The sequence below is a fragment of the Lactuca sativa genome, chromosome 2, assembly GCF_002870075.4.
Source record: "Lactuca sativa cultivar Salinas chromosome 2, Lsat_Salinas_v11, whole genome shotgun sequence".
In the NCBI taxonomy this organism is placed as follows: Eukaryota; Viridiplantae; Streptophyta; class Magnoliopsida; order Asterales; family Asteraceae; genus Lactuca; species Lactuca sativa.
The window spans coordinates 134,355,936-134,380,101 of NC_056624.2; positions in this window are offsets into that span (position 1 = coordinate 134,355,936).

Consider the following 24,166-nt stretch of genomic DNA (forward strand, 5'->3'; position numbering starts at 1 on the left):
GAGTCAAGACTTTCTAGGAGAGTCTAGTGTAACGCTTGTTCCAGGTATCATTTATCTTTTAATTTTTAGGGTTTTGCACTGTGACTTGACAAGTTGGGGAGCCCAACTAGACGAGTAGTGATTGATATTGGATGCAGGACTCAGGACTTACTCAACGAGTTCGAAGGCCCAACTCTAGAGTAGACACTGTAAAGGAAAATCCTAATTTTTTGGGTTTATTACCCTATTTAAAGAACTTAACCATTAGGGTTGGCCTCCTTACTCAGAGAAACCCTAGAACCGCCTCCCCCTCTTGTTCATTGAAGCTTTGAGTGTTGTGGTGTGATTTTTGAAGGAAGTCTTGAAGTGAGAAGTAGAAATCTTGGAGGAGTGATCTTGGATCCAAAAACTCTACATCAAGGGATGCATTTTGAAGGTATAAAGCCATAACCTTGAAATATAGTGTTTTAGATCTCATCTTTTGGTAGTTTAGGGCTTGTTTTGGAACTTTGGGTTGGATGTCCCAAAATAAGAGGTTTCCAGAGGTTAGGAGTGTAGATCTGGCCTCTATAAGACCTCTAGAGGATTAAAGTTGCATACTTTAATGACCTCCATGTCCCATTCATGCATCATGTCCACAATGAAGGCTAAAATGGATCTTAGAGAGTATTTCACGCATGCATGGACGTAAAATTAGAAACTTTACGTGATTTGTCCACCCTTGGACATCAGATCTGTGTTTTGGGTTGATGAGATGAGAGTTTAAAGGCTTAATGAGTCAAGACCTTCCTCAAAGGAGCTAGGGTTTGAGTCTAAGGCATATTAGATGGTCTTCGGGGGTAAACTTGGAAACTTTACCCTTCTAGACATCTCTATGGTTAAGAATTTGTTGTATGGAGTTTTAGATTCAACTAGAAAGGACTAAACACGAAAAGGGATGAAGGAAATCAACGAGTTGGATCGATATACCAGGCCTTCTAGATTCTGAATGAACTTGGTGAGTAGGTGAGACGACTCATCGATTTGATTGGAATTTTTGGTTTTCTGGATTCTGAATGAATTTGACGAGTTATTCATGTAACTCGGTGGGTTAACCCGAGTTTTCAGTCTTTTGGACACTGAAGGAACTTGACGAGTTGCTAGATGCACTCTACGAGTTGGGGTCAACATGTATTGTTGACACTGACTTTGACCAAGTTTGAACTCAAGGGTATTTTCGGTATTTAGGGATTTAAAATTTTAATCACATGATGATTGTAGACATTTGAGTTGGAGCTGCAAGTTGGGACTTATCTTATCAGCTCAGCATTTCTTGAGAGGTGAGTCTCCTCACCATGCCAATGGGTCGAAGGCACCAAGGCCGGCCCATTATGTGTTATGTGGAATGCTAGTTGATTTCATGATATGTGATATGATAGTTTTCTTTTTAAGACTAGTATGGAAGACCCCGTGGGGTTCCTATGGCAGTAGACTAAGGGGGTTCCCATGGCATTCGATGTAAGACCTTGGAGGGTTTCCATGGCATCCTTGTATGTTTGTATGCTATTTTTGTGTTAGGGAATACCATGTGGGGGTTCCCATGGCAGGCAGATAAGACCATGTGGGGGGTTCCTATGACAGAAAGTAAGACCATGTAGGGGTTCCCTTGGAAGTGGGTTAAGACCACGTGGGAGTAAGACCTTCGAGGGGTTCCATGGCATCCTTATATGTTTATATTCATGGCTTATGTTGCTTATGTGATTGATATGGATTATATGGTTATGTGGATTATGTGGGGTATGCTCTGGGGAACTCACTAAGCATTAGCTTACAGTTTGTTGTTGGTTTCAGGTACTTCAGAGCCTAAGGGCAAGGGCAAGGTTTGATGGTGTAGAGCCTTGGTGTTATGAATTTGAAAACAGTTGTCATTGATAATTGAAATAAAATGTTAGTGTTATGAATTTGAAAACAGCTGTCATTGATATTTCATATTTTATGGGAATGTTTTATTTAATTAAAAATTAAGAATTTATTTGAAAATTTGGGTCATTACAAGTTGGTATCAGAGCCTTGGTTTGAGGCATTCGGGCACAGTCTCGGGTGTGTCAGGACTTATACTAAGGAAATGGTAGAACTGTTTTAAAAAAAATAAAAAGTTAACAACTTCTTAAAATGGAAAAACGGGAGAGTGCAATGCACGTGATTGGCCGAGCCCAAGTAAGTAGTTCCCTAATATGTTAGCCATGCTATGCTGATATTTGAGTTATGATGAATCTTGCTATGTGTATGCTTTCAAAATTATATACGGTTAGGGCCTTATAGCCTCAGAATGATTGATTTGGCCTTATTTCCTGTTCCTTGTCTGGTTGTGGTCTTAGGGTAGAGTCTGTTATTCCAAAGTCTATTTGATCATGTTCTATGTACAATTTTCATGCATAAGGCAACCTGTTGTGATTGAGTTCGGGTTTGATATGGACGGGGAAAATCTTAGGATAGCCAAGGATTTGAGCTATGTGTTATCCAGTGAGATATGTTTTGTGCTCGGATGAATTAGAGTTATTAGGTAGAGCATTGGGGAAGGTATAGGTAGGTGTGGAAGGTAGTATTGGGCCTGTACTACTAGATGCACAGGACCTGTACCCAAACTAATGTTAGATCTGGAAGCTCTAAGGGGAACTGGTATGGAAGGATCCACTTTTGAATATATTGGTCATTCTATCTTATGGTATTACACATCAGAATGGTGGTGACACGACATGGAGTGGGAGGATCAGGATCGGGATCCGAGTCGGGCTACGATACCGAGCCTATTGATGAGAGGCTGTGCGAGCTTATTGCAGCGGAGGTTAACAGAGGCATCCTTGACGCTACTCAAGTGATTTTTGGGATAGTCAAGGAAAGGTTGATCGAGATCATGGCGGAGCGGCTCAGGTCCTTCCGAGCCGAGATTGCGGCGGGCCAGGTCGGGTCCCGAACTCCCTCATTTTGGGAGTTCAAGGCATGTGGGGCGCCTGAGTTCTTTGGGGTCTGGGACCCCATTGGTAGTCGACACTGGGTGGCCGACATGGAGAACACCCAACACACGAGCTCTTGCCCCAAGGCAGTAAAGGTGGGGTTTGCTTTGTGTATGCTGAGGGATCGGGCCATGGATTAGTGGGAGGAGGTGACCCACTACGTGGAGCAGATGGTGTGGTTGAGATAACATGGGTTGAGTTTGTCAGACACTTTGATATGGAGTTTGCACCATCTATTGAGGTGCAACTGTTAGTGAGGGAGTTTTAGGAGCTCCAGTAGACCACTGAGACTGTGGCGGAGATCACCGCCAAGTTTTGGGAATGGGCACTATTGATCCCACAGTATGTTGTGGATGAGGATTTAAGGAGGAAGAGGTATATTTCCATGCTGAGGGATGATATCCATGAGGTTGTAAGCTTCTCAGGGTGCCAAACCCTAAATAAGATGGTGGAGAAGGCCCGCGAGCGGGAGATGGAGTTGTAGTTACGCACCAAGCGGAAGCCAGAGCAGGCTCATGCAGCTGTAGGTCAGGCTAAAAAGCCTAAAACATCTGATTCTTCTGGTAGGGTCCAGCAGGTCTGTGGCCGGGGTGTCAAGTATGGGAGATCGCACAGTGGGGTTTGCTGGGTGACGGGCCCGGTAAGCTATACCTGTAGCCAACCAGGTCACGTGAGTAGGGATTGCCCCAAGAAGGGCTTGATTTGTTTCCACTACAACCAAACCGACTATAAAAATACCGATTGTCCGAGGTTGCAAGGAGGGGGAGGAGCAGTGGTAGCGCCTGCGCCTGCCACGATGAGGATTACAGATGGCCGCCCTGCCAAGGAGGATACTCCTACGATGAAGAGCTACACATTTCGGTTGACCAAAGAGGAGGCTCGAGCAACATCAGACGTCATGGCTAGTACGTAATTTATTTACCCTGCTTGATATTTATTTGTTTACCGTGCTTATATCTATATAGGTGCACTTGTATAGGGACCTTTTTAGTCAATGGTGTGTCAGCACATGTTCTTTTTGATTCGGGAGCTACCTGATCATTTGTTTCTCTTACGCTCTGCAAAAAGTTTAGGGATGCTCCGGGAATGTTGGATTCCCCGCTTAAGGTTGAGATTACGGATGATCGCACAGTGAGTGCTATGAGGGTATATTGGGATTGTGTCCTGAATGTATTTGAGGAGAGGTTGTGGATTGATTTGGTACCGATACCATTGCAGGGACTGAAGGTGATCATTGGGATGGATTGGTTGGGGGCCAATGGGGCCATGATATATTGTGAGTGCCGGTTGGTGAGAGTTCGAAGCCCAAGTGGGGGAGAACTGACTATTCACGGAGAGAGGGCCTCGCGGGGGCCAACCCTCTGTTCGATTGCGAGAGCTAGGAGACTTCTCCATCAGGGTTGTTCGGGATTTTTGGTGTACATATCAGATATGAGGGTTGAGCCAATGACAGATTTGGGTAGTGTTCGAGTTGTACGGACTTTTCAGGACATCTTTCCTGAAGAGTTTTCAGGGGTGCCTCCGGATAGGAAAGTGGAGTTTCACATTGATTTGGTATCGGGTGCTGCTCCGATAGCCAAAGCACCGTACCGGCTAGCTCCGCCCGAGATGCAGGAGCTGTCTACGCAACTTCAGGAGCTGCTAGACCGAGTGTTTATCCGTCCGAACAGTTCCTCGTGCGGAGAACCGATCCTGTTTGTGAAAAAGAAGGACAGGTCACACAGGGTGTTTATTGATTATCGAGAGCTGAACAAGTTAATGGTGAAAAAACATTAACCGCTCTTGAGGATCGATGATTTGTTCGATCAACTACAGGGTGCATCTTGGTTCTCCAAGATTGATCTTCGGTCGGGGTACCATCAGATGAGGATTCAGGATGAGGATATACCAGAAACAGCTTTCAGGACTCGGTACGGGCACTATGAGTATGTGGTGATGCCATTCGGGCTCACAAATGCCCCAGCAACGTTCATGGATCTCATGAACAGAGTATGTAGGCCGATGATAGACTGGTCAGTGATCGATGATATCTTGGTCTATTCTAAGACCAAGGAGCAACACGAGCAACATATGAGGGAGGTATTGGAGACATTGAGAATGGAAAGGCTATATGCCAAGTTCTCACAGTGTGATTTATGGTTGCGAGAGGTGCAGATTTTGGGGCACATCATCAACCGGGAGGGCATTTCTGGTGATCCAGCCAAGGTTGAGGCAGTGATGTGGTGGGAAGTACCGAAGAATGCATCTATGATCCATAGCTTCTTGGGTCTAGCGGGGTATTATCGAAGATTCATCCATGATTTCTCCAAGATCGTTGTGCCATTAACCCATTTGACCAAGAAGAATGTGGCTTTTTGGTGGGGCCCGGACCAACAGTTGGCTTTCAAGACCTTGAGGCAAAGGTTATGTGAGGCCTCGATTCTAGTACTACCTGAGGGGCTGGATGATTTGGTAGTGTATTGTGATGCATCGATCTCTGGGTTAGGGGCGTGACTGATGCAGAGGGGGCATGTGATCACGTATGCCTCAAGGTAGTTGAAGCCTCATGAGGCGAATTACCCCACTCATGACTTGGAATTTGGGGGCAATGGTCTTTTCCCTCAAAATCTAGAGGCATTACGTGTATGGAGTGCGGTGCACCATTTATACTAATCACAAGAGTTTGAAGTATTTGATGGATCAGCAGAACCTCAACATGCAACAGAGGAGGTGGTTGGATTTACTGAAAGATTATGACTGTGAGATCTTATACCCTTTAGGGAAGGCCAATGTGGTGGCCAATGCTTTGAGCCGCAAGGCGGCAAGTTCTCAGATCGGAAACATGTGTTTGAGGATGACGATGATCTCTACATTGTTTGATATGATCAAGGAGGCTCAGGTGGAGGGTTTGGAGAGAAAAAATTAGAAGTTAGAGCGAATTCGGGGTGAGATTTCCTTGTTTGCTTGGGATGGTCGGGGCCTTTTGACACAGTGGCTGAGTGTGGATTCTGACATCTGGAGGAGTGAGACAGAAGATACTGGAAGAGGCCCACAATTCCAAGTTCTTTATACATCCGGGGGATACAAAAATGTATAGAGATCTCAGAATCAGTTACCGGTGGCCTTGCATGAAGTAGGAGATCACCTGGTTCGTGGAGCGGTGCTTGACCTGCAGGAAGTTCAAGGCCAAACATCAGTGGCCTCATGGCAAGGTTCAGCCGCTACCCATTCCAATGTGGAAATGGGAAGAAATCACCATGGACTTCATCATAAAGTTACTGATGACAACGAGAAGTGTGGATGCGATATGGGTTATTATGGATAGATCGACGAAGAGTGCCCACTTTATTCCGATCTTTGAGAGCATTTATGCTGAGAAATTAGCGGATATTTACGTTTGAGAGGTGGTGGCTAGGCACTGAGTGCCAGTGTCAGTAGTCTCTGACCGGGATGTTCGATTTACATCTAGAGTTTGGAAGAAGTTCCACGAGGAACTAGGTACTCGGTTATATTTCAGCACATCATACTACCCCCAGACAGATAGCCAGAGCTAGAGAACGATCCAGACACTCGAGGATATGCATCGTGCATGCGTGTTGGATTTTGAAGGAAGTTGAGATACATACCTCCCACTAGTAGATTTTTCATATAACAATCGTTATCATGATAGTATTGCCCGACCTCCGTTTGAGATGTTATATGGTCGGATTTGTAGGACCCCATTTTGCTGGGGTGAGGTTGGACACCCAGTCATGGGGAGCATTGAGGTAGTGCTCAAGATGTAACATCCCAAATTTCGAGTCCAAAAATTTCGTTTTTAAATTAAATAATTTATAGAATCGTTTACTGAAAACATCGTAGATATCATATCATTCCATAAACCATCATAAACATGTCTCATATATGAAATCATCAAACAGTAATAAAATCAGAGTACAATCCCATGAATCACATAGTGCGGAAAACTGATGTGCGTGTGATGTGCAACTACCGCGTCGACTCCTTCCCCTTCACTAAAGAGGTAACTGAAACCAAAATTGAAAACTGTAAGCACGAAGCTTACTGAGTTCCCCCATCACACCACATACCACCTAATCACTTGACATACATACTGTTGGGCAATTCCGGGGTGCCCGACCTACTCGGTCCGGCCATTATGGGGTGCCGATCTACCCGTGTCAAGTCGTTCTAGGGTGCTGACCTACCCATGTCAAGCCATTCTAGGGTGCTTACTTACCCATGTCAAAGCATTATGGGGTGCTGACTTACCCTTCGGTCCTAACAACCGAACTCCGGGGACTATTTTACCCCCTACTACTACCACTATCACATATGACATATCATAAGCATACTGTCAAGCATATCTGGGGTGCCCGACCTACCCTTCGGTCCTAATAACCGAACTTAGGGACTAGTCCCCTCCTACTGCCACAATCACATATAACATATCATGCTAGCACATAACATATCAGGTAGTAGCAAACCAGAAAATTATCACAAAGACAATCATCACACTATAGTCAACTACCAGTGGGCCGGCCTTGGTGCCTTAGACCCACTTCTACGGGAAGGTAACTCACCTCGATGTCGTGTAGTATCCGCACAATCCTCGGCACGGGTATCAACTCGTCACAACTCCTCAATCCCTACACAACAACCCTCCGAGATTACTAATTCGTACTCCCAACCCTTCTCTGCAAGGGTCAACTCTAGTCAGGACCAAAGTCAAAGTCAAAGTCAACATCAAGTTGACTCGACTCGCCAATTTGCCCCACCAACTCACCGAGTCCCTATTCCTTTATCTTCCCCCAACCCCACTCTACTCGTCGAATTTAGCAAGAAATCGACAAGTTCTTCTTCAATAATAACATCAGGACAATCTTCAACTGACTCGCCGAGTTCTTCCTTGAACTCGTCGAGTTCATCTTCCTCGTATGAGCTTATTTAGTCTGTGTCTCGCCGTGTTGTATGAACAACTCATCGAGTGTGTCTTCATGGGTTGGTAGATTGCCTAGGACTCGCCGAGTCCGTTCTTACATTCGTCGAGTCCCAGACGTCCTGGTCAATAATCACGTCCATCTTGTTGAGTCCTCTTCTAGACTCAACCAAATTTCCTCGGAATCAAAAAAGGTTGGGGAAACAATGCCCGACTCGCTGGGTCCAAGAATGACTCACCGTGTCCCGTAAAGTTCATGTCCATAAGCTTGTTTTATGTTGATCTCAACTCATCCATAGGGTAGATCCGACCTCCTAGGGTCGATATAGCACGTAAAGTCACGAACTTTACATCCATGCCTGGATCTTTAAGCTCAAAAGACCCAAAATGAGCTCTACAAGGTGCATGGAGCTCTCATGACAATAAATTTGGCACCTTTATGTCATGAGGCCTCTTTAAGGCTCAAGATCTGAAGCCTTTATCCTTCACTATGCTCTGGAACCTGAAATAGCTTAGAAATGTCCCAAAGATGTCAAGTTCCAAGCCCTAAAGTGGATCTATCAAATGGAAAACCAAGGCTGGAGCTTTTTACCTTAAATGAACTGGAGATGGAGCACAACCTCTGGATTCACTAGCATGCAGTTCTCATAATCATGTCATATCATAACATAACATGTATGGGTATCTTGGGGAATACTTACTTGAGTTCGACCAGTCGCGCACATCATACACCTTGTTCTTTATCAAAACCTTCTTAGTTAAACTTTTAGAAAATATTTTCTTGTGAAAATATTTTAAACCCTCGGTTTGAGTCCAGGCACCCCCGAAGGTGTGTCCGAATCCCTTAAACCAAGGCTTTGATACAAACTTGTAACATCCCAAATTTGGAGTCCAAAAATTTTGTTTTTAAATTAAATAATTTATAGAATCGTTTACTAAAAACATCGTAGATATCATATCATTCCATAAACCGTCATAAACATGTCTCACATATCAAATCATCAAACAGTAATAAAATCAGAGTACAATCCCAAGAACTACATAGTGTGGAAAACTGATGTGCGTGTGATGTGCAGCTACCGCTCCGACTCCTTCCCATTCGCTGAAGAAGTACCTGAAACCAAAACTGAAAACTGTAAACACGAAGCTTAGTGAATTCCCCAATCATACCACATACCACAAAATCATGTAACATACATACTGTCGGGTAATTCTGGGGTCCCCGACCTACCCGATCCGGCCATTCTGGGGTGCCGACCTACCCGTGTCAAGCCATTCTGGGGTGCTAACCTACCCATGTCAAGCCATTCTGGGGTGATGACTTACCCATGCCAAGCCATTTTGGTGTGATGACTTACCTTTTGGCCCTAACAACCAAGCTCTGAGGACTATTTCACTCCCTACTACTGCCACTATCACATATAACATATTAAAGCATACTGTCAGGTGTATCTGGGGTGCCTGACCTACCCTTCGGTCCTAACAACTGAACTTGGTGACTAGTCCCCTCCTACTGCCACTATCATGCTAGCATAACATATCAGGTAGTAGCAAACCAGACAATTATCAAAAAGACAATCATCACACTACAATCAACTACTAGTGGGCCGGCCTTGGTGCCCTAGACACACTTCTACTGGAAGGTAACTTAGCTCAATGTCGTGTAGTATCCGCACAGTCCTTGGAACGGGTATCAACTCGTCTCAACTCCTCAATCCCTACACAACAACCCTCCAAGATTACTAATTTGTACCCCCAACCCTTCTCTGCATAGGTCAACTCTAGTCCGAGCCAAAGTCAAAGTCAAAGTCAAACTCAAGTTGACTCGACTCGCCGAGTTGGCCCGCCAACTTGTCGAGTCTCTATTCCTTTATCTGCCCCAACCCGACTCTACTCGTCGAGTCTAGCAAGAACTCGATGAGTTCTTCTTCAATTATAACATCAGGACAATCTTCAACTGACTCGTCGAGTTCTTCTTTGAACTCGTCGAGTTCATCTTTGAACTCGTCGAGTTCATCTTTCTTGTACAAGCTTGTCTAGTCTGTGACTCGCCGAGTTGTATGAACAACTCGTCGAGTTTGTCTTCATGGGTTGGGAGATTGCCTAGGACTCGCCGAGTCCGTTCTTACACTCATGGAGTCCTAGACGTCCAGTTCAATAGTCACGTCCATCTTGTTGATTCCTCTTCTAGACTCAACCAATTTTCCTCGGAATCAGAAAAGGTTGGGGAAACAATGCCCGACTCGCCAAGTCCAAGAACGACTCACCGAGTACCCTAAAGTTCATGTCCATAAGCTTGATTTCTGTTGATCTCAACTCATTCAAAGGGTAGATCTGACCTCCTAGGGTCGATATAGCATGTAAAGTCACGAACTTTATGTCCATGCATGGGTCTTTAAGCTCAAAAGACCCAAAAATGAGGTCTACAAGGTGCATGGAGCTCTCATGGCCATAAAGTTGGCACCTTTATGCCATGATGACTCTTCAAGGCTCAAGATCTGAGGCCTTTATCCTTCACTACGCTCTGGAACCCGAAATAGCTTAGAAATGTCCCAAATATGTCAAGTTCCAAGCCCTAAAGTGGATCTATCAAATGGAAAACCAAGGCTGGAGCTTTTTACCTTAAATGAACTGGATATGTCGCACAAAATCTGGATCCACTAGCCTCAACTCGATCTCTCAAGCTCCTTCCTTCTTGTCAAGCTTCACAACCACCAAAATGCACAAAAATGGCTTAATAATACTCGAACACTGCTAGGGTTTCGATTTAGGGCCTTCTAGAAGTAAGAGGGATGATGGAGGCTGGTTAGGGAGAAGGTAAGTTTTTTAAATAGGGTGCAAACCCTAAATATTAAGGTTTTTCCTAAACAGCTCCTACTCGTCGAGTCGGTCTTCTGACTCGTCGAGTAGGACACTAAACCCCCGTATCCAAAGTCAATTCTACTCGACGAGTTAGGCCTCCGACTCACCGAGTCCCAGGTAAAAATTTGATAAATAATTGAATTAAATTACGTACCAGGAACTGGGTGCTACACAAGACTACCGAGTTGATTCAGCAGGTGCATGACCGTTTACGAGTCGCACGGAGCCATCAGAAAAGCTATGCTGACCAGTGTCGATCGGATCTTGAGTTCCAGGTGGGGGACTTTGTTCTATTTAAAGTGTCTCTATGGAAGGGAGTCATCAGGTTCCGGAAGAGGGGCAAGTTAGGGCCCCGATATATTGTCCTGTTCAGGATTTCGGTCTGGGTGGGCAAGGTGGCTTACTGTTTGGATGTACTGGATGAGCTCATACAGCTACACAACACCTTCCATGTGTCTCAGCTTCGGAAGTGTGTCACAGACGAGGCCACAATTATTTCCTTGGATGACATCTTGGTGGATGAGAGCCTGAACTACATTGATAGGACCGTTGTGATTTTGGATAGGAAGACTAAGGTTCTTCGGAACAAGGAAGAGAAGTTAGTGAAGGTGCAATGGCAGGACCGAAGAAGCTCTGAATGGACATGAGAGCTGGAAGAGGAGATGTGAGATCACTACCCGAATTTGTTTGCGTCAACGGACTTCAAGGACGAAGTCTAGTTCAAGTGGGGGAGATTTGTAACACTTGTTCTAGGTATCATTTATCTTTTTTAAAATTTTTAGGGTTTTGCACTGGGACTTGACGAGTTAGGGCGCCCAACTCGACGAGTAGAGATCGATATTGGACACGGGACGCAGGGTCTACTCGACCAGTTGGAAGGCCCAACTCGACAAGCAGACACTGTAAAGGAAAACCCTAATTTTCTGGGTTTAGTACCCTATTTAAAGAACTTAACCATTAGGGCTGGCCTCCTTACCAACCTCCTTACTGAGAAAAAACCTAGAACCGCCTCCCCTTCTTGTTCATTGAAGTTTTGAGTGTTGTGGTGTGATTTTTGAAGGAAGTATTGAAGAGAGAAGTATCAATCTTGGAAGAGTGATCTTGGATCCAAAAACTCTACATCAAGGGATGCATTTTGAAGGTATAAAGCCATAACCTTGACATGTAGTGTTTTAGATCTCATCTTTTGGTAGTTTAGGGCTTGTTTTGGAACTTTGGGTTGGATGTCTCAAGATAAGAGGTTTCTAGAGGTTAGGAGTGTAGATCTGGCCTCTATAAGATCTCTAGAGGATCAAAGTTGCAAACTTTAATAGCCTCCTTGTCCCATTCATGCATTATGTCCACAATGAAGGCTAAACTGGATGTTAGAGAGTATTTCACGCATGCATGAACGTAAAGCTAGAAACTTTACGTGATTTGTCCACCCTTGGACATCAGATCTGTGTTTTCGGTCGATAGGATGAGAGTTTAAAGGCTTAATGAGTCAAGACCTTCCTCGAAGGAGCTAGGGTTTGAGTCTAAGGCTTATTAGATGGTCTTTGGGGGTAAAGTTCGAAAATTTACCCTTCTAGACGTCTCTATGGTTTAGAATCTAATGTATGGAGCTTTAGATTCAACTGGAAAGGACTTAACATGAAAAGGGCTGAAAGAACTCGACGCGTTGCTTAGCCAACTCAAAGAGTTGGATTGATTTACCCTGCATTCTAGATTCTGAATGAACTCGGCGAGTGGGCGAGACAACTCGTCGAGTTGATTAGAGTTTTTGGTTTTCTGTATTTTGAATGAACTCGATGAGTTAAACCAAGTTTTCGGTCTTCTTGATACTTAAGGAAGTCTACGAGTTGCTAGACGCACTCTACGAGTTGGGGTCAACATGGACTGTTGACCTGGATTGTTGACTTTGACCGAGTTTGACCTCAAGGGTATTTTCAGTATTTTGGGATTTTGACAAGTTAATCACATGATGATTGTAGACATTTGAGTTGGAGCTGTAAATTGGGACTTACCTGATTAGCTCAACATTTCTTCAGAGGTGAGTCTCCTCACCATACAAATAGGTCGAAGGCACCAAGGCCGACCCATTATGTGTTATGTGAAATGCTAGTTGATTTCTTGATATGTGATATGATAGTTATCTTTATGATACTAGTATGGAAGACCCCGTGGGGTTTTCGTGGCAGTAGACTAAGACCATGCGGGGGTTCCCATGGCATTCGGTGTAAGACCTTGGAGGGTTTCCATGGAATCCTAGTATGTTTGTATGTTTAATTTGTATGATATTTCTATGTTAGGGAAGACCATGTGGGGGTTTCCATGGCAGGAAGATAAGACCATGTGGGGATTCCTATGGCAGGCAGTAAGACCATGTGGGGGTTCCCATGACAGTGGGTTAAGACCACGTGGTGTTTCCAGTGGCACCCGGAGTAAGACCTTGGAGGGTTTCCATGGCATCCTTATATGGTTATATGCATGGCTTATATTTCTTATGTGATTGATATGTATTATATGGTTATGTGGATTATGTGGGGTATGCTCTGGGGAACTCATTAAGCATTAGCTTACAGTTTGTTGTTGGTTTTAGGTACTTTAGAGCCTAAGGGAAAGGGCAAGGTTTGATGGCGCGGCGTGCACTCTCTGGTATTTTATATGGGGACACTCTGATAATTGAAATAAAATGTTGATGTTATGAATTTTGAAAACAGTTGTCATTGATATTTCATATTTTATGGGAATGTTTTGTTTAACTAAAAATGAAAATTTTATATGAAAGTTTGGGTCGTTACATCTTGGATATGTATGCTATATAGCATAGGATTGGTATATGGTGTTGGTATGGTGACTTAGAGGAATCAGGACTGACTTTGAGGAAGGTACAGGTAGGAGTGAAAGGTAGTATTAGGCTCGTACTACTAGAAGCACATGACCTGTACTTGACACAATGTTAGAGTTGGAAATTATAAGGAGGCCGATGTAGTAGAATTCCCTCGAGTCATATGCTGATTATTAGTATGCTATGTTTTAGTTTGTAGTTTTGAGGGTGGTGATGATTACTCAAGGAGGTTTTGGCTATGGTTCTAGTTCAGGTTATGGCTTCGGCGCAGAACTGATTGATGAGCGTTTATGTGATTTCATTTCAGTTGGAGTTACTCGCGACATGTAACATCCTGTTTCAGGCTGTTTTCATTTTGGAATGGTGATCAAGGATTGGATATTAGCAAGTTTAGAATCCTTTGAGAAGTTAGTTTTGGGATCATTGGAGGTGGATGTTGTATTGGATGATTCGGGTATTCGGTTGTGATTTGGATTTAAAAGGGTATTTTGTCAAATTGTCAGTTGGTCTTTTATGGAAATGGAATGTTGTTTGGAATATCTTATGGTTGGTATGAGTTGATAATAGTGTAAAGCATCTTGATACCTTTTCATGGATATATGGATGGTCAACATCAGAGTTGTATCAAGAAAGTTATGATGCAGAGCGTACCAAGGAGGTACGCAGGGCATACCGAGGCGAGGAAGGTTACCCAAGGCATAACTGGAGGAATGTGCAACATAGAGGTGAATTTGGGTCGGGGTGCGAGACCTCGTATGCTTTGCGTAGGAGGAGGTACGCTGGGCACACGAGGGGCAAGTTGAAAACCCTAATTTTTAGGGTTGTACCCTATATAAGCATAATGTTAGTCATTTTTTTGCATTTCCAAGACAGCCTCCATAACCTAGAAACCTAATTCGACTTTGTTTACTCTTGAGGGTGTTCTTGAGCTCTTGGATGAGTTTGGTACTCTTTTATGCTTTGTGAAGGAAAGAAGATGAGTTTGAAGTTGCTTGGCTTGGTGGAGTGCCCTTAGATCCAGAGCCATCATCTTGTGGGGAAGCCATTTGAGGTATCAAGTTTCAATCTTGCCTTGTGTATGAATAGATCACCTCATTGCTAGTTTATTATGATTTTATCCTTCTTTTTGAGTTAATGGATGAGCTAAGTTGTTTGAAGGTTCATCCTTTCGGATCTGAGTTTGTTTTGGCATCTTGGAGCATAAAGATTCAAGCTTTATGTTTATTATTGGGTTGTGCATGTATTAAGTCATCCATCAAAATCCCTTTCTAGCTTAAGAGTTTCATTTAGTCACATGTGGATGTAAAGTTGGCAACCTTATGTGGTATTCTAGCTCAAGGAGGTCAGATCTGTGGTTTGGGAAGCTTTGTATTAATGGATTAAGTGGAAATGGAGTTTGGTCTAGATAAGGTAAGTACGCTAGGCGTACAAGCAGGTACATACAACGTACAAGCCTCCAAACGAGTATGCTACGCGTACATGCTTGTACGCCCTGCATACTCTATCTGAATGATTTTGTGCATTTGGGCTTCAGTTTGGGCTACCTTCTTGGACCTGGTTGCTTGATGTCGTGTTGGGCCATCTAAGAAGGTGTGTTTTGGTTTAGGGTTAAGTAGGTGGCTTTAGGGTACGGCCAAGATAAAGGTTTGGGCCCAACTTGGAAAATTGGGCCATTAGTGGACCTTTATAGATCTTTTGGTCTTGGGACTTGGTGGCCCCAACAGGTTTGGGTTATTAGTAGGCCTAGTTAGTTAGTCCATATTTGGGCCTAGTGCTAGGGTTTAGCCTCACTTAATTATTGATTATGGTGTTGGGTTGTTTGGCTCAGTTCGGGAGCCATATCGCAACAGCAGCGACAGTGTAGGATTACTCGCATAGCGGTTAAGGTGAGTCTTCTCACTATACTTACATGTGTGGTAATTTATGTGTAACTGGAGGGTCTTATTTGTGTTACTAACCATAGGTCCTTGTTTGTAATATTGTCCGGATGGTCTTATTCATATTACTGACCGGAGCGTCTTATTACATTATTCACCGGAGGGTCTTATTTGCTTATACTGTGATATGTGATATTATTCATCCTATCTTTATGACTTATGATGTTATATTATTCTCTATATATATTGAGTTATGGCCGGAGGGTCCATACCAAGATGTGGGACCGGAGGGTCTTTACTGAGACACATGACCGGAGGGTCCTTATCGAGATATAGCCATGAGAGGCTAATTATTTGTGTATGTGGTATTTTGGGGAAATCACTAAGCTTCGTGCTTCTTGTGTTGATTTAAACGTGTTTCAGGTACTTATGTAGATTCTGGGAAGGCGGAGGCATGATTATACACATTTTTCAGCTTATGAAAAATTGTGGATTTTGGGATACTCTAATATTGTTTTGATAATAACTTATGATTTATGTGATGACTTGAATTTTTGAGTAATGTTTGGTGAATTTAAAATGAAAAAGTTGTCTTGAAAATTGAGGCGTTACAATTTGGTATCAGTGCCTTGGTTTGAGGGATTCGCGCACACCCTCGGGTATGTCTAGACTCAAACTGAGGAATTAATAACTTTTCAAAAGAAATGATTTTTCATCACACGGTTTTCCTAGGAAATTAAAGAGTTTTGAAAGAAGGTCTGAAGCAGTGTGCACAATCAGTGAGAGCCCGAGCAGTGATTTCCCAAAATACCCTTACTCGATTATGTGTTGTTGTTATGAGTTGATAGAATTGTATGATAGTTTAGGACTAGGAATCTGCTCAGTATTACATGCTAGTGTGCCTGCTTAGGAGAGATGCCTTTATGCCTATTATGTGAGCTGGTAGTGTTACATGCTTATGATTAGTGATCTCCAGGAGTTGTGAGGTAGGATTGCCTGAGTTCGATGATGCAATTTGTATTGTGGTTAGAGTAGTTAGGGTTGCATGCTAGTGTGGTTTCATGTGTTGTTTTGGATGTCTTGTTTACGTTATATGCTGGTAGAGGTTGCTTGATGCCCGAATGTTTCTTGCTTTGTGCATTTAGAGACTTCCATTGATATCGACTAACTATTAATCGGATACGTTAGGTTGCATGTTACAGGGATTAGATAATTTTAGAAGGTTAGATTTAGCTCTATTGCACATCTCTCGTTTAAGTTTAACCGTTGTAGGGTAGGATCTTGCAGTCAAAAATTATCTAGTGCATTTAGCATGTAATTGTATTCGCGAAGTAGTTAGTTGGTATTAAAGGGAGTTCCTTTTGTATCTGATGGCAGAAAGAGGTGTGAAAGGAATCCTAAGAGAGCCTAGGGAGTATTTTCAGTCTGATGAGTGTGTTGTTTACCTGTGAGTATTTGCTGGAGAGTGAGCATGTGGAAGGGGATTGGTCGATAGGGGAAGTTGAGTATTTACCTAGAAAATCTGGAACAATCTTTGAGGAAAGTATGAATAGATGTGAAAGGTAGTATTGGGCCCATACTACTGAAAAAAAGGATCCGTACTCGAACCAAGGAGAATTCCAGAGGTTATAAGTAGCAGGTTGAGGGTAGATAACATGGTTTGGGAGCCATGATTCATTACAGAGTGTGTTTCCATCTTTATCGGTTATTCGACTGTGGTTGTTTAGACTAAGAATGGGTCTAGTGATTGTTAGGCTCAAGGGCTATGTCCGACGGGTTTAATGGAGTAGACTTTGCGAGGAAATTGAGTTTAGGTCTCGAAGGATTTGATCCGTGAGCTGCCAGTTGGAGTCGTATGACTCAAAAGGGAAGTGGAGGTGATGAGCTCTTTGAGGAATTGCAGCCTGAGTTGAGTGATCGACCGATTATTTGTGATGTCATTTTCTCTGACAAGGATTTTATTAGTCCCGCTTTTTGTAATCGATGGAAGGGAGAGTGAGCTTCCGATTTTAGAGTTTAGAGGTCACCCCATGGGGTAGTAATCAGTTGCAATATTTACACCAAAGGATTTTGTAGTATGTCTGTCGTGAAGTATTTCTTATGTTGTTAGAGAGTCATCAGTGGGGGCTGTGACAAATGAGGTCAAGGATATGACTTAATTGAGTATAGTAAGATGTATTCCAGCAACTGTTTCAGGTAATCAGGAAAAGTATATCAGAGCGGCGACCCTCGTTGTTTATGCTGCGAATCGACTGTGATAAGTGAGGTCTCCTGCCTCTATGTTGATTCCTGTGGCGAGGTGTTGCTTGAGCATTCAGAGAATGAAGTATGTGATAATCCATTATTCTAAATAAAGAGTCGATACTATTTTAGGACTATCGAAATATCTATTTGTGCGATTGTATGAGATTGCTGGTGATTGGAGGCAGTCACATTAGGAAGTTTCCAAGGTCTCCATCTGATATTTGGAATACTTGGAGTTGATGGGTCTTTACCTGGAAGGTCATCAAGTGTTGCATGGTATGCTCCAAGAGTCAGGTATGCTATATATGGTGAGCCATTTTGATGTGTAGTCTGTTTGGAGTGCCAATTGGCGGTAATTCGAACCCTAAGTGGGGGAGGGTTGAGTATTATGTTGAAAGCATCTTCAGTCTGTTCGAGTTACAGCTTCAAAAAATTGGGTTATAGGGATCTGAGGTCCGGTTTATGAGACTTGGGTCTAGATGTGGACGAGGAAATGTGCAGAGTGAGATGATGCATGTTGTATGTGCACGAGAATGAATGATCGTCTTCGCGACAAGTAGTCATTGGCCAGGGATCTTATGATGTTCAATTTTTCTTTCGGGTTCACCAATGTTCGAATTATGAGGTGGTTGGGTCATTGAGGTCAAGTTTCGATTGTTGAGATATAATCTAGTTGACGTATACATTGCTTTCTATACTCGAGGGTTGATTTGTTAATTAACTTTAGATTCAGGATATGTAGTTTCGCGTGGGTTTTGATTAGTAATGTTGGGTTTTGGGTTGTCTTCAACACATTCCCAATCGTTGATGATTTTTCCGTTCTTCATTAATGAGTTGGGTACCTCAAAGGTTTGGGTTGCGTAAGTTGAAGATCAGTGGTCGTGACAAGCTATCATGAGATTTCGTATTGGTGTATCGTGGTTTCCGAGTATGATGCCCTAAATTGTGGATTTATATTGAGGGAAGGTGCTTGGGAAGCGGCAATTTTTGTTGAGAGTTGTATAATGCTTAATATGGGTGGGTGTGTGCACCTATTAATGTTCGGTTATGGAGTATGAGTCCAGTGAACTCAGTATGGTGATGGTTTGATAATGAGATTGTGGGATGTTCGGTAATCTGACAGTTACGAGGGTGTAAAAGAGTGTATGGATCTAAGTGGGGGTAATCTCTTGGGACTGATGGGAAAGACCGTGGGGTGAGCCGAGGGCGAGTGAGGGAGTGATGTAAGACTGTGGGGGTGTCGTAGCATTCTCCAGTTAGTAAGGGAGTGTTGTAAGACTACGGGGTGCCGTATCATTCACTAGCCAGTAGGGGAGTGTCGTACGACTTTGGGGAGCCGTGACATTCACTAGTCAGTGTGTGACGCTGAGAAGTTGTCACAAATTAGGAGGATTGGGGTGTAATACACGCATAGTTTTGCGAATCTCAGGCTATGAGTTGAGTATCGGGTTAGATATGGGTGGTTTCAATTTTTATTGTCAGATCAGGCTCTTGTGTTTAAGTTTGACTCCATCTATGTAGGGGATAGGCAGGTTGGGATTTCGGATTTTTAAATGGATTTCATTTTCAGTGGTCATGGTTTTCACCCGATGTATTAGACCTGGGTGGGTCGGTTCGTTGGCTGGGGGAGGACCACAACATGCATGGAATTAGTAGGTGGTAGGCGATAGAGGTCGGAGGTGATGTGTGACTACAGATCGGTTGTAATATTCGCTTGGAGTAAAGAGAACTTGTTGATTGCATTTGCAATGTGATTGGTTGAGATAGCTCTGTTGGATTGAACAATTGTTGTAGTCGTTTTGACGAATGGGCTAGGGCAGCCTTTAGCGGTTCAACTTTTGGGTCGGGAGTCGATCATGTATTCGGATTTGTTGTTAAGCATTGGAAGGTAGCTGTGAATTATGTTTGCGGATATCAGTGGATAGTTTTGGTCGGAAATGGTCATTTAGTTCGGGGTCGGAGCTAAATCGTCCTGGGTTAGGTATTGGAATGGTTCTGTCTGATGGGAGGTCAGACATAGCGTAGAGTTTCAGCTTCCATGCGGATTGACATGTTATTCTTTTAATGTCTAAGGGCATAGTGTTGTGGTTCATTCTTTAGACGGGTTTTGATAGTAGTATCTGTGGTTGGTCTTCGGTGCAAGGTGACCCCTCCGTTTCTTTTGGGTTTCGGTCAAGATCGACTGGTATATCGAGCATAAGTGTTCTGCAGCTGATTATGGTCAACGACTTGTTTCCATCAGTCGCATCAAAATAATCAGGGTTGGAAGTGTTTTGTTTGGTATGTTATTCATTGAGGGTTTGACATGGAGATATAGATTTCATGTTGGTTTGGAGAGGCAGAAGCAGTTATGAAGCGGTGAAAGGTTTGTTCATCTTCGGGTTGGAGGTTTCTGTTAGGTTCGGTTGCGTTGGGGAGATTTTTTTATGTTCTAAATTTTTGGTTGCTCTTATCGAGTTGTTTGATATGACCTGAGGGTTGGTAAGGAGCGATTTTGAGGACAAAATCTAATTTATGTGGGGGAGAATTGTAACATCCTATTTCAGGTCTTTTTCATTTCGGAATGGTGATCAAGGATTGGGTATTAGCAGGGTTAGAATCCTTGAAGAAGTTAGTTTTAGGCTCGTTGGAGGTGGATGATGTATTGGATGATCCGAGTATTCGGTTGTGATTTGGAGCTAAAAAGGAATTTTGGTAAATTTTCAGTTGGGCTTTTATGAAATGGGGATGTTGTTTAGAACACCTTATGGTTGGTATGAGATGATAATAGTGTAAAGCACCTTGATACCTTTTCATGGATATAGGGATGGTCAAAATCAAAGTTGTATCAAGAAAGTTATGGTCTTCGGATGGTTTAGGATTTGGGGAAAACCCTAGTAAGCGGACCGTACCACGGAGGTACGTAGGGCATACTGAGGCAAGGAAGGTTACGCAAGGCGTAACTGGAGGAATGCGTAGTGTAAAGGTAAAGTTGGGTCGGGGTGCGAGACCTCGTACATTGGGCATAAGAGGAGGTATGCTGGGCGTATAAGGGTCAGGTTGAAAACCCTAATTTTTAGGTTTATACCATATATAAGCATAATGTTAGTCCTTTTTCTACATTTCCAAACTAGCCTCCATACCCTATAAGCCCTAGTTCGACTTTGTTGCCTCTTGAGGGTGTTCTTGAGCTCTTGGATGGGTTTGGTACACTTTTATGCTTTGTGAAGGAAAGAAGATGGGTTTGAAGTTGCTTGGCTTGGTGGAGTGGCCTTAGATCCAAAGCCATCATCTTGTGGGGAAGCCATTTGAGGTATCAAGTTTCAATCTTGCCTTGCGTATGTATAGATCACCTCCTTGCTAGTTTATTGTGATTTTAGCCTTCTTTTTGAGTTAATGGATGAGCTAAGTTGTTTGAAGGTTCATCCTTTCAGATCTGAGTTTGTTTTGGCATCTTTGAGCATAAAGATGCAAGCTTTTTGTTTATTATTGGGTTGTGCATGTATTAAGTCATCCATCAAAATCCCTTTCTAGCTTAAGAGTTTCATTTAGTCACATGTGGATGTAAAGTTGGCAACCTTACGTGGTATTCCAGCTCAAGGAGGTCAGATCTGTGATTTGGGAAGCTTTGTATTAATGGATTAAGTGGAAATAGAGTTTGGTCTGGATAAGGTGAGTAGTACCTTGGGAGTACAAGCAGGTATGTGCATCGTAAAAGCCTCCAAGCGAGTACGCTGCACGTACATGCTTGTATGCCCCACATACTTTGTCTGGGTGGGTTTGCGCATTTGGACTACCTTCTTGGACCTGGTTGCTTGATGCCTTGTTGGGCCATCTAGGAAAGTGTGTTTTAGTTTAGGGTTCAGTAGTGGGCTTTAGGGTAAAGCCCAAATAAGGGTTTGGGCCTAATTTGGAAAATTGGGCTATTAGCGGATCTTTTGGTCTTGGGCCTTGGTGGGCCCAATGGGTTTAGGTCGTTAGTGGGCCTGGTTAGTTGGGCCATCTTTTGGCCTATTGCTAGGGCTTAGCCTTGCTTAGTTATTGATTATGGTGTTAGGTTGTTTGGCTCAGTTCGGGAGCCATAGCGCAGCAGCAGCGGGAATGTAGGATTACTCGCGTAGCGGTTGAGGTGAGTCTTCTCTCTATACTTACCTGTGTGGTAATTTATGTGTGACCGGAGGGTCTTATTCGTGTTATTGACCAGAGGGTCTTGTTTGTATTATTTACCGGAGGGTCTTATTCGCATTACTGACCGGAGGGTGTTATTACATTATTGACCGAAGGGTCTTATTTGCTTATACTGTGATATGTGTTATTATGCATCCTATCTTTGAGACTTATGTTGTTATATTATTCTGTATATATATTGAGTTATGGCCGGAGGGTCCATACCGAGATGTGGGATCGGAGGGTCTTCACTGAGACACATGACCGGAGGGTCCTTATCGAGATATAGCCATGAAATGCTAATTATTTATGTATGTGGTATTTTGGGGAACTTACTAAGCTTCGTGCTTACTATGTTGATTTAAATGTGTTTCAGGTACTTCTGTAGATTCTGGGGAGACGGAGGCATGATTGCACACATTCGTCGGCTTATGATAAATTGTCGATTTTGTGATAGTCTGATATTATTTTGATAATAACTTATGATTTATGTGATGACTTGAATTTATGAGTAATGTTTGGTGAATTTAAAATGAAAATTTTGTCTTGAAATTTCAAACGTTACACGACATCTTGGATGCTACTCCTGTGTTGTTCGGTACCATCAAGGAGGGGATTATGAAGCTGATGGATGAGAGGCTTAGTACTTTTTGAGCTGAGATTGATGCGGGTCAGATATGAGCTCGAGCTCCCTCATTTTGGGAATTTAAGGCTTGAGGGGCTCCTGAGTTTTGGGGCTAAAGACCCCATCGCTAGTCGAATTTGGATTGCTGACATGGAGAATGATCAGCAGACGAGTTTTTCCCTTAAGGAGGTATAAGTAGGATTTGCATCATGCCTAGTTGATGGATTGAGCACGGGACTGGTGGGAGGAGGTTCGTCAAGAAGTAAGGTCAGCAGCAACGACAATCATGACCTGGAAGGATTTTGTTTAGAGGTTCTAGAGGGAGTTTGCAACGGCTATTGAAGTGCAACAACTGGTGACAAAGTTCCAGGACCTACGTCAGACTACTAAGACTGTGGCAGAGATTACTGCCAAATTCAGGGAGAGGGCTTTGTTGGTGTCGCAGTATGCTGTGGATGAGGATATGAGGAAGACGAGATATCATGACATGTTGAGATATGATATTAGGGAGTTCGTGAGATTTTCAGAGTGCAAGACCTTGAACGATATGATCGAGAAGGCCCATGAGCAGGAGATTGTGTTGGAGTTTTGGGCGAAGCGGAATCCAGAGCATGTATATGTAAATGTTGGCCAGGCTAAGTGGCCTAAGACCTCCGATGCTCACACCAGAGGCCAGCAGGGCTGGGGCCATTACGGAAAGTGTAGCAAACCACACAGTGGGGGGTGCCAAGCGGTGGCTTCAGGTTGTTATAGTTGTGGCCAGCTAGGCCACATAAGTAGGGACTGCCCCGAGAGTACTCTACTTTCCTTTCATTGCGATCAGACCGACCATAAAAAGGCCGATTGTACGAGATTGTTGGGGGGGGGGGGGGGGAGCAGTGGTGGCGCTTGCACCAGCCACCTTGAGGATTACTAATGGATGGCAGGGGAAGGCCGAGGCTCCGAGGGCTTGAGCGAGAGCATTTCAGTTGACAACAGGAGAGGCCAGAGCAGCTCAAGGCATCGTGGCTGGTATTTTTTCTTTATTTATTTCTGCTAATTTATTTATGTTGCTTATGATATTGTTCATGTTAGGTACTTTCCCTGTGAATTCTCTACCTACACTTATGCTGTTTGACTTGTGTGTAAGTCGATCTTTTGTAACGACCAAAATTTCAAAACAATTAAAACTTTTCAAAAACCACCCATTTTAATAACGTTGATACAAAAAGTTTTTCAATACATTATTTAACAGAGTATTTCCCAGGTTCATTTCATAAAACACCAACGCGAGGAACGATACGATCACGCCTTTGCCTTGCCACAGCCTCTTGAGAACCTGAAAACATAAAACCACAACTGTAAGCCCGAAAGCTTAGTGAGATACCCCCAAAATACCAACCACATATACGCCTTTCCAGGCCACGACCTTCCGGTCCCAAAACATATCGCCTTCCGGCCCATAACGCAATGCCTTCCGGCCCATATCATATTGCCTTCCGGCCCATAACATATTGCCTTCCGGCCCATAACATATAAGCATACATATCATAACAGAACATAGAACGACCCTGCATACCAGGTCACAACAGGTCTAGCAATCATACGCATAACACATAATCATATAACAGTTCACAATCAGCAATCTATCAACAGACCACATAACATAACCTTACTCTATTCAAGATACCGGCCTAGCCGGTCACTAGCATAACA